Raw genomic sequence first — 16,748 nt, forward strand, 5'->3', positions numbered from 1 at the left:
AGTTCTGACTGTTACTGCAGAAATGTCAAAAAACCCCTCCTAACCATGTTAGCTGAAAAAAATGGTTAGCTTAGAGAATTTTTAACTTATTTTTATTTTTGAAGAAGATGTGAGGAAACTATAAAGAAATGAAAGGAAATATTTGAGCATGATTTACAGTATAAAGCCTAAGAAGTACCAAAGGATAATGTCTATTTCTAAAATGACTGTTTCTGAAATCGGAAAAAAGTCTTCTGTCACTGGGGGGAAATTACAGTCCATGTAAATGAACTGTCAACCAATGAAGAGAGTACTATTTCCCTAGGGTACATAAGCCCATATTTCATTTGAGGTTGTGTGTGATGAGTCCACTACTCTGTCTTTGACAAAGATCAGTTCTAAATGCTGGCAAAAGTGTACTAGAGGCAGAACAAACATTGCATGGTACTTCTCCTGCTGTGTCCTCCCAGCTTCTAGAAATCTATGGTGCTGAGACTTCCTGAGTTCACAACTTCATTTCTTTTGTAAACTAAGCCTTGATGAGCAGAAAGTAACTATATAAATTTTAGTAATTTTTGAAGTTCAATTATTACCTACTCATCTTCTCTAAGCAACTCATAATTCAAAGATTGCCCTCAAATCCCTCTCTTTATATTGCTTACATTTATTGAATTTTAACTGCCTATATACCTGCCAGTTTTACCTCTCTCAGTTGGGAAAATCTGTCTGCTCATTCCCTGTTCTTTGATTTCCATCTTTTAAGTAGCATTCTGTCTCTGCTTGCCTTTCAAATTCATAAGAGGACTTAGTCTTTTTTTAACCTGCAATAGCCTGATTTGTCTAAGGGTCTGTGGTGAGCAACCTCCTGAGAACCTTCTGGAAACCTATGTCAGCTGTACTAACATGATGTAATGTATATGACTCTGCTTCCTCAAAGACCACAAGCAGCTTTTGAAGCACAAAATTGCAAGTAACATGTTGGCTTTTTTCTTGTGAGTTAATTTAACTACATGCATACTATGTCTACCTTGATGACAGATTTTTCCAATTTTAAAATACAGAAATAGGAGTTACTGGGCTATGATCTATATGAGCCCTTGTTTAAGAAGAAACCATCTTCTGTCTTATACAGGTGGTGATTGAATTGATAGAATATATACATTTAATAGCTTGAGAATGTCATATTTCAGCCCTTTCAAAGATCTTGGGTGGCTGTTATCTTGGCCTTGAGACTCATCACTTTTCATTTAATGAACATTTTTCTAAGCTTCTGCTGCTGCTGCTGCTGCTCAAGATGACTCCTCTGACTCATCCTGTAACAGTTCCAGAATGAAGCTTCCTCAGGTTCCTCAAAGGCAGAAAGAATGCAAGGAATTAATCTAGCTCTTCTCTTACAGTCTTTTCTGAATGGACTTTTCATATCTTGACTACCTATTAATCCAAAGGACTCTGTCAGGCTTCTAGTTTCTGGGATATTTGCTTTCTATCTTGCTTGATTAATAGTTTTATGTCTATAATACGTTGATTCTAAAAATGTGGTTAATCTATAATTGTCTTGCATTTAATTCTTCAGAGTTTATATTTTCTGTTTTTCTTTTAGTTTCAATACGTTGGTTTTTTGAAGAATATTTTTTTCATAGCCACTTTTCAACTGCTTACTAATTTTTTTTGCCTTTTTTTTAAAGTGCTTTTGGGTATGCATTGTACACTCAATTTGAACTCTCGATAGAATGTCTTCAAAAGGGGGTTTCTTCCATCTGTAAACATTTGGCTGCCTTTCCTGTTTGCTTACATTAAAAAAATCTGTTGTTATCAATTTCTATTTTTTTCAAATTTTTTTTAAAAATTAAAACCTATCAGATTTCTGTGCATTATAAAGTTGAAGAAAACTTGCTTTCACAGAGAAGTTACCATCAAAATGTCTTGTTTCAACTGTATTCATGTATCCTTGTTATTAATTACCCTCACAAAAATTACTTGCAAGGGTGATATCTGTCAAAAGTATCTAACAGAACACACAAAATTTGACTGGAAAAATCTGTCTAGATATCATTTGCAAAACATCTGCTAGCAGGACACTATCCCTGTGAGCAAGTCACTCCTGTCCATCTAAACACCCAAACAGTTTCACAGGGTAGCCTCATAACAAATATACCACAGCAACTTAATTCAGTGGCAAGGTTTCAAAGATGGGTGGCAATCTCTGTACCTAAGAAGAAAAGTCAGCTTGCCAGTCAGCAGCATTGACAAAACCCGGTTGAGCTCTGACTATAAATTGTCATCAGGCACAAACTGGGTACTACACCAAGTTGTGAACAATCTTAGCTATGAAAGGCTTGGCTCTGTCACTAGAGAGCCTGAGGCTACTTCTGCCATCTCTGTCAAAATTTCTCCCAACTTTTCTTCCTCGTCTCTTTATATCTTAGCTGAATCGCAGTCAGGTTCTCATGTACCATGTGTCCCTAAGTCAGATATTTGTAGGGTGAAATTTTGGGTTGAATGTCTTACCAGCATATCACTGTAGGAAACCTTTGAGTACACATGTTGCACGTCTGACTAAATAGCTTTTAAGATTAACAAAATTGAGTAAGAAATTCAATAAAAGAAAGGGACAAACTAGCTCAGGTTCATTGCCCATAAGTTTTTGTGCCTGTTGGTTTTTGCCCACTACCTACAGAAATCAGAAAACTGATTTAATAAAAATGAGAACTTAAGGGTCTAGCATCTGTGTCTAAGTCAGTAAATCAAATTCAAAAATAGGAAAACTTGAGGAGAACAGTGGATTAGTTTGCTCTGGCGAATTCTGTGTTTTGGGAGTAGGGGGTAAGAAGGAGAAGAAATTTTGGCGCTGAAGTTTTGAATTGTAATAGTGAACACAACCATAGGACATGATGGAAATTAGATAGTGGAAACTTTGTCCATATAAATTCCTAAGTGATTTCTTGTTAAATATTGGTATCACTTTCTTGTCCACTTTTACAACTACTCCAGGAAGCTGTCAACCCAAGACATACAGGCCTTTTCACCTTCTTTTCCAGTATCATCAAATACTTTCTTTCTGTTCTGCATATAAGTGTACTTCTCTCCGTTTCTATTTGGACTTGCCCAATCTGTTTGTCATTTAGGACTGTCCACCAACACATTTCTTGAAGACTGCTTCTAGTGATCTCTGTCCACAGCAGTTTTTGGGACCAGTACTTATTCACAATCTCTTTGGCCTTCTTTTCGCCTGTCCTGCCATCCACTGACTTAGGGATTTCCACTCTTCCCTGATTTTCTCTTTAAACTTTTGATGAACTTTTTTTCTGTGTCTCATTCAGATACCTCTTACTTTTCCTGATGCTCCTGCTGATGATGGTCATAAATCTGTAGTCCTTGGTCCACATTCTGTATATTTTCTCTAAATTACTATCCAGTGTTATAGGTTTGAATTGTGAAGGATCATTGTACAGGTCTACAGAATCACAGAAAGTGAGAAAGTCTGTGAAGATGAAATGTCAGGAATCCCTTTTAAAATTAATCCTGCCTGTCCAAACCCGTACAGCACTATAACCCTACGGCAAGTTTCTGAGCTTCTGCACTGTTGCTGGATAAATACTGAAAAAAAAGTAGCTCTCTACGTCTTTTCCTCTTGCCCACAGGTTTCCTTCTCTTCCTTATATATAAACTATTCTGGATAACAAAAACTGTTTCTGGTTCAGTTTGTCACTGAGGACCATCTCCATGTGTTTTCAATATAACACATAACAGATTACGCTGCTCCCAAAAATGATAAAAGGTTTTATATGTTACAATATACTTATATTTATAGAAATAACTAAAATCACTTGCATTATCCATTTCTTTTTGTGCTAAAATGAGATAAAATATTGTAGAAAAGAAATATGTGTTCCTCTGAATCCTTCATAACCCGTGTGGGACACTCAGAAATTTATTTGCAAATAGAAAACACACGCATTGTCAAGTAGTGCCAGACAAGTTCACTTACAAAGACTTTGGAGCATTTCAAATGTTCACATTTATAGCAAACATCATGCTCTTCCAATAGTGAATCTATCCAGGCGTGCAACTGTCATTTACTTTTAAAGCCTACAAGATCTGAAATATCACAGCTCTAAAATGTCAGGCTTTTTTAAAAGCAGACCCCATCTTTGGCTCTGGTGATGCAGGGACAGCTGGACGACCATGGCTAACTCTACCAGAGGAGATCTGGAAGGCAGAGAGGGCCAGAGACCATTTCCCAAGGGACAATTTACATGTGCCCATCCTGCTTCCGAGGTCTCGCAGAGTTTAGTAGTATGGAAGTGGCCAAACTGCTCAGTGGCCTCCCAGTCACTTCGTTTACTGCCAGAGTAATCCTGCACTGATGGTCAGCATGCTGCCCATGCCAGCGGCTCCCTCAGGACCATGAGGCAGGACCAGGGGGTACCAGGGCTGGCAGGACAGATCCTGGCACCGTGGTCTGCTCTCACCCACCCAGCTAGGAGCAGCTGGAGGGATGAGGGCAGGCCAGGATGTGACATGACAGGGTCCATACCTGGTCAGGGAAAGGCTGTGGGAAGCTGGAGACTGGCCCTGCTGCAGCAAGACTGAAGTAGGGACTGACGGCCCTGGGGGACTGAAATTGGGTCCAGGGCCATGGCTAGGGTGGGGGGAGACTCTAAAGGGATGGGCAGGGACAGTCAGGGTGGTGAGTGCACTCATGACCATAATACTGAAGTTTTGCTTCCCTTCTTTTAATGATTTAATTCTCTTGTACACGCCGATGTAAAATAGTCAGCTTTTTTTAGTACAGGAGTGTTTTCTTAAAAAAATCAGTACACAACTTTAAATACTAAAAATACAGCTACAACAAATGGCCAGGTCCTAGCAGCCATCTCTTGTCCTGCTCCAGCCCTGCAGCAGGTGTCTGTCGTCCTGCTCATCCCACCACCCCCTGTGGACACAGTGGGGCTCCGGGGACAATGGGTAGAGTACTAATGCAGAGCAGACTTCTGCTGTTTTCTGAACAGCTACTGAAAAGAGGGAGAAAACGATCAAAGTGTACTGTACAAACACTGGAAAAATCCAGAAAACTGATTCTACCTTTAAGGAAATATTGTATTTAGATAAAGGATCTAATTTCCACCTCACCCCCCCCAAAATATCTGAAATTTGAACCTGAAGATGCTCTGTACCTGTTTTCACAGCCCTGAGTGCCTCACGGGAATGTATTTCGTAAGCAAGAGCTCAATTCTTTATAGCTCCAAACATCTGCCTTAAGCGTCTGCTTTTAATCGAAGTGAAACCAATGCCCTCCTTCAGTGGACAATGTGGTGCAGATAAAAAAGGCCAATGGTGTATTGACTGCAAAGCCCTCCGCTTTCTTATTCCCTACTTCAGATCCTTTGCCAAATAACCTTTGGTGTCATTTCAGTTTTCCAGCAACAACCCAAATTTAATAGTCAAAATTTCAAGGAAAAACTTTGTGTATATATATTCTTTGGGATTCATTAATATCTTATTCTTTTTCCACAAGAAATGCTTCTTTGAAAGAAAAAAATTAAATTTTGTTCATTCAAGATTAAAATATATTTTATTATCTCTGAGGGAATTGTAGATTATTATTTAGTGTGGTATGTACTGGGGGGAGTTAACCACATACTTCCTGTTAATGATGAAAAATGAGTAAGCAGTTCAAAGTATACCAATTTAAAAACTCTCTGAATGTCACAGAGCACAGAGCATGTACATGGTGCTTCCAAAGGTGATATTATTGGGGGATATAAACCATTTTGCACACATATGTGACAGGTTGTAAAATGCTCATTTCTGCTTCAAGAAGCACTTTCTGCAGTAAAACTAGATTCCTTCAAACAGCATTTAACATAAACTGCATATGCTGTTTACATCATAGAATAAGCTACTTGAAAACATCAGATTTCAGTCAATGAAAATAAGAGTATGGCCTGAATAATTAATTCTTTTGAAATTAGGTGCTGAGCTGGTGACTGAATCTGGGTGAAATCAGTGGAAAAACTTCAGTTAACATTAATGAACTTTAGTCCATCGGGTCAAACACTGGCCTCACTGTGCCTTTTTACCATTGCTGCCAACTGAACCGAGAGTTCACCCTCGAGCACTGCTTGCTCCTGTGGGATTACTGATGTCCTGCTAGCGGGGGGTGGAAGCAGTTTTCTCTCAGCCAAATCGGTTCAATCCTGGTTACATTGAGATGTATTACTCATGTAACCACAGCATGTCTGTTAAATGAGGAGCCAGGGATATGGTAGAAACTATTCAAGATCAACAAACTAGGTAGGGTTGGTAGTTTTACGGAAGCTATGTGTTTCCCCCACTACTCCAGCACTATTTTTACATGTTTGCCCTTCCTTTTTCAACATTAGTCTTTAGTCTGGTTGTTTGACCGCTATGTTATTTTGACTGCTCTGCCCTCTCCACTGCTGAGTTGTGAAGGCCAGCTGGAGAGGCAGTGCTGGTCTGACTGCAGCTCAGGATGTGACCAGCTATTACTCTCAAATGAGTCAGCAATTTTGGCTATGGAGTGCTGGGTGAAAACATGTTGTTTTCCTTTTCCCTTTCCCTTGTTGCTACACACAGAAAGAAAAAGGAGAGCTGATTCTGTTGCTCTGGTTTGAAAATATGACAATGACAAGAGAGAATGCAGATTGCTTTTTATGTTTTACTCTGTCCTAGAGCATGATTGCTGCTAGGAAAAGTCCTGTAAAAGTCTATAGAACTCAGTAACTATAGATAATTATTTTAAGTTCTGTCTGTTTTTGGAAAGACTCCTGCAGAAACTTATTTCAATTCTGTAGATCTTTATGCCTTATCCTTTTAAAATTCTATCACTATCACAATTCCACAATAAGAATCTAATCTTTTGAATATTGACTGAAATGTTTTGCAGAATTTTTTCTTTTATTGTTTGTACAGATCAGTTCAGTGCAAAGCAAACAGTCCAAAATGTGAAGAACCCACAGTTTCAGGTGACGGAAACTGACAAGTGAAGTATTTTTTCCGTTTGACTTTGCAAATATTCACTCTGAATTCATTCAGATTCATTCAGTATGTTTATTGCCCCTATCACTGCAACAATTTGATGCTTTTATATATATATATATATATTTAAACTTTGCTAAGATGAAAGTGAGCCATAGGTAAAAGGAAAATTAAGGATAGTGTCCTGGAGGAGGGAGTTCATGCTTGTTTGAGCTTCTAAAGTTCCTTTGTCATTTTTTCAGCTGCTAAGAAAAAATGCAAGAAGCATAGAGATATGAAATATCACCTTCCCTCCTCATCCCCTACTCCTGTATTCTTGTCCTGAGTACAAGCTTTGGGAAAGGGGAAGCCTTACACAGAGATTATTATTTTGTCTTACGTCAGTTCCCAAAGGGCATATTATTTTGAAACAACAATAGTTCAATGGATAATTAGTGGCCCTGACTCTGATCTCACTTGTACAACCAGAACAATTCCCTAAAAGTCTATGTATTTGCAGCAATGAAAATTTGGTTTATGCTGAAGGAAGATTTCTAAAAACTCAAGGTAATCTATTTTTAGGGAAAGCAGAGAGACATTAGTTCTACTCACCTGAATGAGATTTTCTCATTTCTCCCAGCTGCACAATATCAAAACTTACTTCTACAACTACCGTAGCTTTTTAATCCAGAGACAGCATGTGATATGTTTTAAGCAGAAGATAAGCCAGATAAAATTTGCCATCAGAGGCAAATTGCACACAAAGACGCATCCTTCTTTTCCAGTCATAATTTTTATTAGGCTTTGAAGAAAATTCAAGTACATATGCATTAAACAATTCAAGTACAAATCCATTAAACAATAGCATAGCAGGATAAATGCTTTCTTAGCAACTTTTCAACTACATGCTTGTTGTTTATAAATTCAGCATCTTGTGTTGCATCACACTAGCCTCCAGTTACAATCAGCCAATTTGCAGGAGGCTGCACTGCCACGTGTCAGATAGCAACAAACTGAATTGTGCAACACAACCATTGCCACACACTGATCTCCTCCTCTTTTTCCATTATTGCATTTCTAATCCCACTTCAAAGGGCATAAAATGAGTAACTCAGTGTCTTAGCATCTTTCAAACTACTTTAAAGTTTGAAATAATTAAGTAGCCTCTTGATTGCTCACCCTGTTTGGGGGTTAACAGACTGCATTTTGGGGACTAGAAACACTTCCCACTTTTGTAGATATGGTGTTGGCTTTTGATATCCTTGTAGTTTCTGATTTTCCCTGCTGTTTGTGCTCAACCTAGATGATTTTCTTCCTATCCTTTTAAAATTAGGAGTGGATAAAAATAACAGAAAAGTTGCAAGGAACAAGGCCATAAATGCTCTGTGTATTTAGACGAAAGATTTCACTTCATTTGGGTAAAGGCTGTGCAATAGGCATTTTTTTATGAGCTGTCAGTGATCAGACAAAACAGATGTACTCATGCTATTTGCTTGTTTGAAAGAAAGAAAGCAGAGCCATTTCATTGTCTTCATCCTGAGAAATTAAATTTTCACAGAAGAATTGCAAATGATGTCATCATGCTGAAGATTCCTGTCATGGGCAAGCACTTTTCACATTTCCTCTTCACACCAGTAAAATCACCCTCACTTTTATCTTGATTGTTTTTAAAATAAAGTCTAATACATTTTTAAAAATAATTTATTGATAAGTCAATAAAATCTACCTGAGAAACTGGGAAAGTTTTTCAGAAAATTGCCTACTTTTGTTGAAATAGTTTGCAGAAAGGATGACATCAATAATAGGCTTGATCTATTTTGAATTGGAAATTCAAAGCTCTTAATTTTAGGGCCTTACTTCACATGTGATTTTCATGCCTTTGTATCCCAAGATGGTACAGAGGGAGTGGAACCAATAAAATTATTGAATAAAACGGTGTTATTTACATTCCCAATGTTTTCACAGAGACCAAATAAGATTTTACTTCATTTAACCCAAGCAGGTGCAATGTGCACCAGGGACATGGCAGTTAAGGGATAGGTTACAGATGTTACTTTTGGCCTTAAGTAATACTTCACACAACGTTAGAGAAATTGAGTCACTTATATTGAATTTATTATTCTTCACATTCGATTAGTATGGATGTCTTCCTCTGAGTGGCATTTGTCTATGCTCAGAGCACAGCAAAATTTTCATAAAGCACTCAACTTTTACTGCAATGCTTTAGCATGCAAGCACCACCAATTCTGAATTGTGCAAACCAGGTTTGATACAGACAAGGATTGTGAAGTTGCTGCCTTCTTGATGTGTGATCTCTGTGTAAATCCATTTCAGTCAGTTCTAGCAACTATATGATGTCTGAAATTTACTTTTTCACCCACTTCACAGTCATAGTTAAGGTGTAAGATTTATTTATCCAAACTACAAAATATTGTTGCTGGTGTCTCACTAGATAGGTGAGGATAATTTATTTTATTTTATAATGGAGATAGAACTTACAGAAATTTCAAGATAATAATATAGAAACATTTTTCTTAGAACATATATGTGTATAAACGTGCTTCATATATTCACACCATGCAAATTACCATCTCTACCACTGACTGCAGAAAATAAAAACTGTCCAGCTACAATTAAAGGAAGTAAATCTCATTTATTCTAAGCAATGAAATAATTTTTTTTAAGGATTCATTCATATTCTAGAAATATGGTTTATCTTTAGCTTATGCTGAAAAATTGGTTCTTATAGAGTTGTTAAAACAATAAAGATCTCATCAGCACTGCTTTTAAAATCATAAAACACTGCTCTTTTCTAAGCCATGCACCACATGGATCTTTGGGGGGAAAAAAAGGACCACATTTTTTAAGTAGCACTGATTCAGAAATATGGAAACTGCAGTTTTCCTTCAGAAGTACTGGTTTCTGAGTCAATGCTTGTGGGAATATATTGTTTCAAAGTACTTCATGGGATATAATTTTCAAAGGGATATATGAAAACCATGCACTTCCGATTAACATTAATGGGGAGTTGTGTGGCTGAACACAGCTTTGAACATTCTGGTTAGAAGTTTATATCTGAGTGAGCCACACATGGTTCCTCTGCTCTAAGCAGATGGTTTTTTATAGATTGCAGAAGAGCCTGCTGTTGATCAGCAGACACCATGTTGAATGCTTCTCTCTACCATATACTTCATAGGTAACTCCACTACGACAGAGGGACCTTTTCTCTATTAAATATCATATTTCATTGGCTTAGCTCTTGAATTATACATTATAGCTGTCTATTTCAATACAAGAAACTTCCTCATGGAAAATCAGTGTTTCCTTGATCACATTAACTCCATCATGCACTGCCAAGTAGCCTAAATTGCTATTGTGTTGCATTCTTATCAGAACTGCAACCCGCTGTGGAAAGTGCTCAGTTAGCTTTACTCACAATTTGCATGCTCTGTGAAAGATTTTACTGTTTGTCTGTGCCCCAGGTGATACATGATGATAAAGGATTCCATAATTGCAGCACACATCACTTGAAGGGAATGGGATAATGGGAAGCTGTGCGATGCTGAGTGGAAAGAGGCTCACAGCAATGTGATAAGATATAATGAAAAATTGTTATTGAGTAAGTGTATGCAATGAATTAGCATTCACATTTGCTAGCCATGAGCTGGAAGCTGTTATGAGTAAGCTCTAAACTACCTCACATAACATGGCATATTAGAATTGATGGCATTAATTATCTATATTTGCCTAGATATCTATGCAAATGATCTTTTTGAAATATGAATTTATCAATCTTTCTTTTTCCCATTGAAGAACACTAAAATGCAACATGGACAGAAAGGCAAGTTGCCTCCCGGTGCTGACCATTTGCATGATTAGGACAACAATCAGCATTAGAAGGATTCCACAAGGCTTTTCAACCAAAACCAACAAGAAAAAACCCAGCTATCTCCTTTCTCTTCATATCTCTGCAGGTGTTCAAAGAATCCAACTTATTTTATTCCAGATATTAGTGTTGCCAACTAATTGTTTTTATAACAATAACTTATGCAGGGCGTGGGAAACCAGGCTTTTATGTTTTCTCTGCCTGTGTCCTGATTCAGGACTCAGCACAGAGATCCAAGACGTGCAATAAACCTCTGGTATCACAACCACTAAACTACAAGCTCTTTAATACATGATAATGCATAACATAGAGATTAATTTAATACCTCATAAATTTACTGATGGGGACAGTAGAGATACATGTTGTAAAAGGAGAAAACATGTTTAAAGAATAGAGTTTTCAGCTCTGACCTTCTATTCCTTATTGATCCACAGGCTGATTGTCATTTTAAAGTGCCTGTAAACTCTCCAAAAGTAATAGAGCTGAATGCATTTTACCTCCAACTACAAAACCAGGACTGTTCTATTAATTTGCTGGAATGACAGAAAAGATGGATGGAATAGCTTAACTAGTCTTGTGTTGCTCTTTCTTGGAAACCAGTGAGAGTCTTGCATTAGGATCTGCGGCCTCTGGAGCAATCTCTAAAGATGGCATTTTTACAAATCATCCTGAGTGAACTGAATCGTGACTCTTGACCAGAATACTGCTGAGGTCAGGAGGATTTAAAATTTGGGTTTGTAGTGGAATTTTAGCTTCTATCTCATCATATATCCCATCATAAAAATGTTACCTTTACTAGTAAAATATTTGTATTTGTTGCTTCTGAAAAATACCAACATTTTCACTCTCTTAGCAGTACTGGTATTATTATTTTATTAATTTTATCAAATTGAAAAGGTGTCCCTGCTTTAAGAACCTTTTCTTCTCCTACAATTGTAATATTTCTTTTCAAGCATCAATGAAAATTATGACAACTGAAATATGCTTTTCAAAATGTTATCATTTTTATAGGTCAGAAGATGTTACCGGAAAAATAGTTTTAACAAAACTTAAATTTTATGACATATTTTGCTCATAAATATTGCTGAGAATTATCTTGAGCAGATAAGTAATATGAATGCCTATTTTGTTCACTGATATTTTTAATTACACCCATTCTCTAGAAATCAGATAACTTGAAAGACCACTGTAAAATGGGACCCTCAGTTCCTAAAAAGTAGAAAGAATATGACACAGCAGAACCAAAATGGTTAGTTTGATGGACAAAACTTTGATTTGCATTTTTAACTCTTAGCTCTTGCATAATCTACAAGAAAAACAACAGCAAATGGCAAGCTTGTGTTTTAAATATTTTCAAACTGGAGAGCTTAAAACATCTTACTAGCTTAAATTCTTGTATACTCAAAGTCCAAAGAATAATATGGTCTAATATGCAAATCAAAAAAAAAAATCAGAAAATGTTCAGCTCTTTTCCACATTTGTTCAATCAGTTTGTTTTAGGTATCACTGGTAGGCAAAGACATGAGCTGATACAAAGTCTTTCCTAGCTATTAATAGGTATTTATATACATAACACCTTTTAAAAATAATATAAATATAATATATGTTTATGAAAGTAGTCAATAATATAGATCAACATAATTTTTTTTATTTTCTGAAGAAAGCCTCAGAAATCAGGCAATAAAATCCTAATATAACAAGATAATCAATTCCAGTCTTATTTAGTAATTTGTTCAGTTCAGTTTATATGGATAAATCTCATAAGAAAAGGCAGTGCATAGTTTTGAAACTCTTTTCTAATGAAATGGACCCTGCACTTCTGTCCTGTTCATTGATATAAGTTAGCTTTCCAAATTAATTTTTAGTTTTGGCACCTAGGAATGAACAGATTGCTTTGTGGTAGAGAGTATTTCTGATAAACAATGAAAAACATGAACAAGAAGAGGCTAATATCAAATTTTGAATATGAAATAGCAACTAGAGGTCTCAGGTCTGGAGAGGTTTATCTGATTGTGTTGATTAAAACACCTCTAACAAAACCGCTGTCACTGATGTACGCAGATCGTTGCTCCTTTGGGAGTATTTGACTTTCAGAAAAATATCATAGCAAGTTAAAACTCCCAATTAATTCTTCTCCTTATATTCATATTATAAACTCTCTTACAACTCTTATAGAACTTTCCTAATTATTTCCCACAGCTACCCTATTGTTCCTTCTTCAGCCAAATATCTTTCTTTTATTGTTTGCTAAAGGGGCATTTCCTGCATGCACATTATAAAAGATCAGACAAAATTATGTATCCTGCACAGAGTACTCGTCTGATTTGTTAGACTGAGCAGGAATAAAGTTCAGTACAAACAAAGACTTTAAAATTGAAATAGCTAAGATGCCATTGGGAAGCTCTTGGCCATCAGTAGAAAAATTTTACATGCCAAAAGTGTATCTATTCATCTTGCAATACACAAACATGCAGTTGGAGCAGTATGGAATATTTTCATTCTAATCTTTAAAATCAGATTAGATAGTTCAATGGTTGAGTGGTTTGTTTTCTGACTGGACAATAGAAACTTAGATTATTTGTTGTGGGACTGTTTTCCTCAATTCACCCTGATAAATCAGTGATTCAAAATCATATTTCCCATATGGGACCAAGCAATTTACAGGTAAGTTATGCAGAACAGATGAAGCATACTCTACTTTCAGCCCCATGGTTTGTATTTATTTGCCTATGTGATTGAAAACTGAAAAGAAACAATTTTTTGAAATTATGGGAAATCTGTGTTTTAGTATGATAACATGCAATAGTTACTTTTATGACTACCTTATGATTTAGCCATGACTATCAATTTTGTTTAATATGTGTATGCATTACTTTAATATACAAGAAATAGTAACTTCTAACAGTGGAAGAATTTGACTGACTCATTTAAGGCCAAAGCTCCAGCTGATCAGTGCACTGGACAGTACATTTTGTAGTCATACATAAAAAGTAAATTATAGACAGACTCTATAAATATCACATCTATAAAAATCATTCCAGCAGCTGGTGCCATCTTAGGGTTTTACCTGGAAATGTTGTAGCACAATGGCCTAAAAAAACTGCTAAGGGCAGAAGATATTTCATTACTGGTTTTATGAAAAGTTTCAATAAAAATATTGTGGCTTTCTGTTTAAACATCTCATGCAGAGCAGTGAAACCAAAGATAACAATGCTGAGTTTCCGGTGAGAGGCAGAAAGATAAAAATCAACATTAAACAGAATTGGAAGAAAAGTGGTTTTATTTTTGAGACAGACACAAAATGTAAACAAATAGTTCAAATACTGGAGGGCATGCTGGATCGTAGGACATGGCTTGAATCGACATTTTTTGGTGCTGATTAACTCAGTGGTCTTTTAACATACTTTAAATAGTGTTTCTTTTTACAACCATTAACCTTGAAGGGTTAAGAAATCACTTTATCGAATGTCAGGTTTGTATATTGGAAGACGATGGAGCTGATGCAGTCCCATAAAGATTTTAGCTTCTGACCTTTAGAACAGTGATTTTATTGTCTCAGGCAAACCTTAAAGTTATGCCTCAGCATCAGAGACTAGTACAGATATATCCCATCTTATAAAGCTGGTGCCTGGAGGTACACATTCCTCGTTAACTAGTAGAAGAAAATTATGTGAAATTAGTCATCTTTGCCTGTAATATTCACATGACAAGGCACCATATTTTTTCAAATGTCCATGCCATGATGTTTAAAAAATAACAAGATTTTAGGGGTTCTTCATGACTCTGCTGTGAGAAGACAAAGTGTCACAGAAAACTTGTTGTATTTCCTAACAAATTAATTACTTCCAGTTTCTGTTGGACACAGACTTTGTTTCAGTGGATTTCAGTGGAAATGTAACCAGTGAATATGGCAGCTCTGACAGAATACTTCCCAACAGGAAGTATCAGTTTTGGGGGCGTGAAGTTTGTCAGTATTAGGGACACTCATCTCTAGATTTAGACATGAGGTCTAATCTAACCTGTTTCTCCTTAGATCTTCCTGCCCTGTGATCAGGTCAGTTTGTAGCCTGTTCCCTTTTGATGCAGGTGATTTTTATACAGTGAAACAGCTTCATCAGAAAGGAGTGCAAAAGTTACACCATGGTACAACCAAGTGCTTTTCATCTGGCACAGCTGTCAGGGAGGCAGAGAACGGCTCAATGTCCCTTTGAAACAGGTGAAGTAGAAGACATGCCTTTCACTTTTGAGGTGAGCGCTTCCAGGTAGCTTGAAACCTTCAGCTCTGTGGTTCTAATGAAAGGTTTCATCATGCCTAAGATTCTCCATGCAGAAATTACATCTTCTGCTCTCCTCAGCAGATTTTGATACCCCTTTACTTGCCATACTTCTTTCTCTGCTTACTGCTCTGCCACCAGAACAGTAAGCAGGCAAAGTCTTACTACACCCAATCTTCCCCTCCTACCTGCTCCCAAACAACCTCTTTTAGCACACTTTTGTATCATCTTTTATTTTTATTTCATTCTGAAGCTATGCAGCATCGTTCCAAAACAATGAAGGTCTCCTGGAACTGGGAGCAGTGGGGACTGCTGTGCATTGTCATCTCACGTAGCTGTTATCTCTACAAAAGAGCTCTGCTATGAAAGCAGTACTTTGTTCAGGCACTAAAATAGCAAAGTTCCTGTCTGCCCCATGGGGTTACTCTGCACTTTCCATATTATCTTAATATATTTTAACTCAGAAAATCCTGGTTCAATCTCAGCAGAAATCAGGTTAATTCTTGTCATTCTAAAAATTAAGATAATAAATATTACTTTCTATATCCAAGTTTTTGGTGCTTTTCACTAGGTACAGGCAATGAGAGGTAGACACTGAGCCTACCTGGGTTCTTTATTTAAAAGAGGAAAACTGAGCAGAAGGTACTGAAATTCCTTGCTTTTTAATGTCTGCTATCCAACCTGCTATCCACCTAAAATGGGTGGATAGCAGGTTGTTCCTGATGCTAGTGAACTCAAGAAGACAGGAACAATCTACACTAATAAGGTTCAGTGTGCCTAGAAAATCTTCCCTGCATTAAAATTATATCAGTTATGCACGTAACACTAAATTCTTCAGTGACACAAATCTGTCCTCTTCCTCTTAGGACTTTCCCTGTACAGTTTCCTTTGTTTGAAGTCAGGACACACCAGAGGCTGTTCCCAGTAGGAAGTGTGTACAACATCACCTTGTTTTGGAAGCTAGCAGAAATCCTGGTGATTCCATGTCTGCTGGTCTCACTGCTGTGCAACTCGTGTTGTCTTTACTGGAACACATGTAGCTGTATTTACTGACAACATGTGAGAGTGCTTTAAATACATACATATTAAGTTATCTGTGGCTTATTTACAGAACTTTGGTACCACCTTTACATTCTAAGAGCATATGGTAGGGATAAAATCTGTGGTGCTTTAGTAACCCTTTGGATCACAAAAATTGTATATTCTGGTTATGAAAACAACACACTGTTAGATATGTTTGAAATTATGGATATTTCTTTCCTGGACTGAAGATAGAACAAATAAACTCTTGCACATGAATCTTGAGCCTTTTCTTGTTTAAACAAGTCAACTTGAATTCTTTTAGTATATAATATTGATAATTTTACTGATAAAAGCCAAGAAAACAGATAGAAAATAATTCTGCAGGACTTTATTTCCACTGAGGATCTCTAAATAGAGCTGCATAATCAGAGAATGCCTGAGGTTGTAAACATCTCTGGAGATAGTCTATTGAAACACTTTGCTCAGAGTAAGGTCACCTAGACCAGGTTCCTCAGGCCATGTCCAGCTAGGTTTTAAATAACTCTGAGGATGGAGACACCACAAACATAATTGGCAATCTGTCAAGTGGCTGATAATGTGTACAG

The sequence above is a fragment of the Corvus brachyrhynchos genome, unplaced genomic scaffold (genome assembly GCF_000691975.1).
Source record: "Corvus brachyrhynchos isolate BGI_N302 unplaced genomic scaffold, ASM69197v1 scaffold14, whole genome shotgun sequence".
In the NCBI taxonomy this organism is placed as follows: Eukaryota; Metazoa; Chordata; class Aves; order Passeriformes; family Corvidae; genus Corvus; species Corvus brachyrhynchos.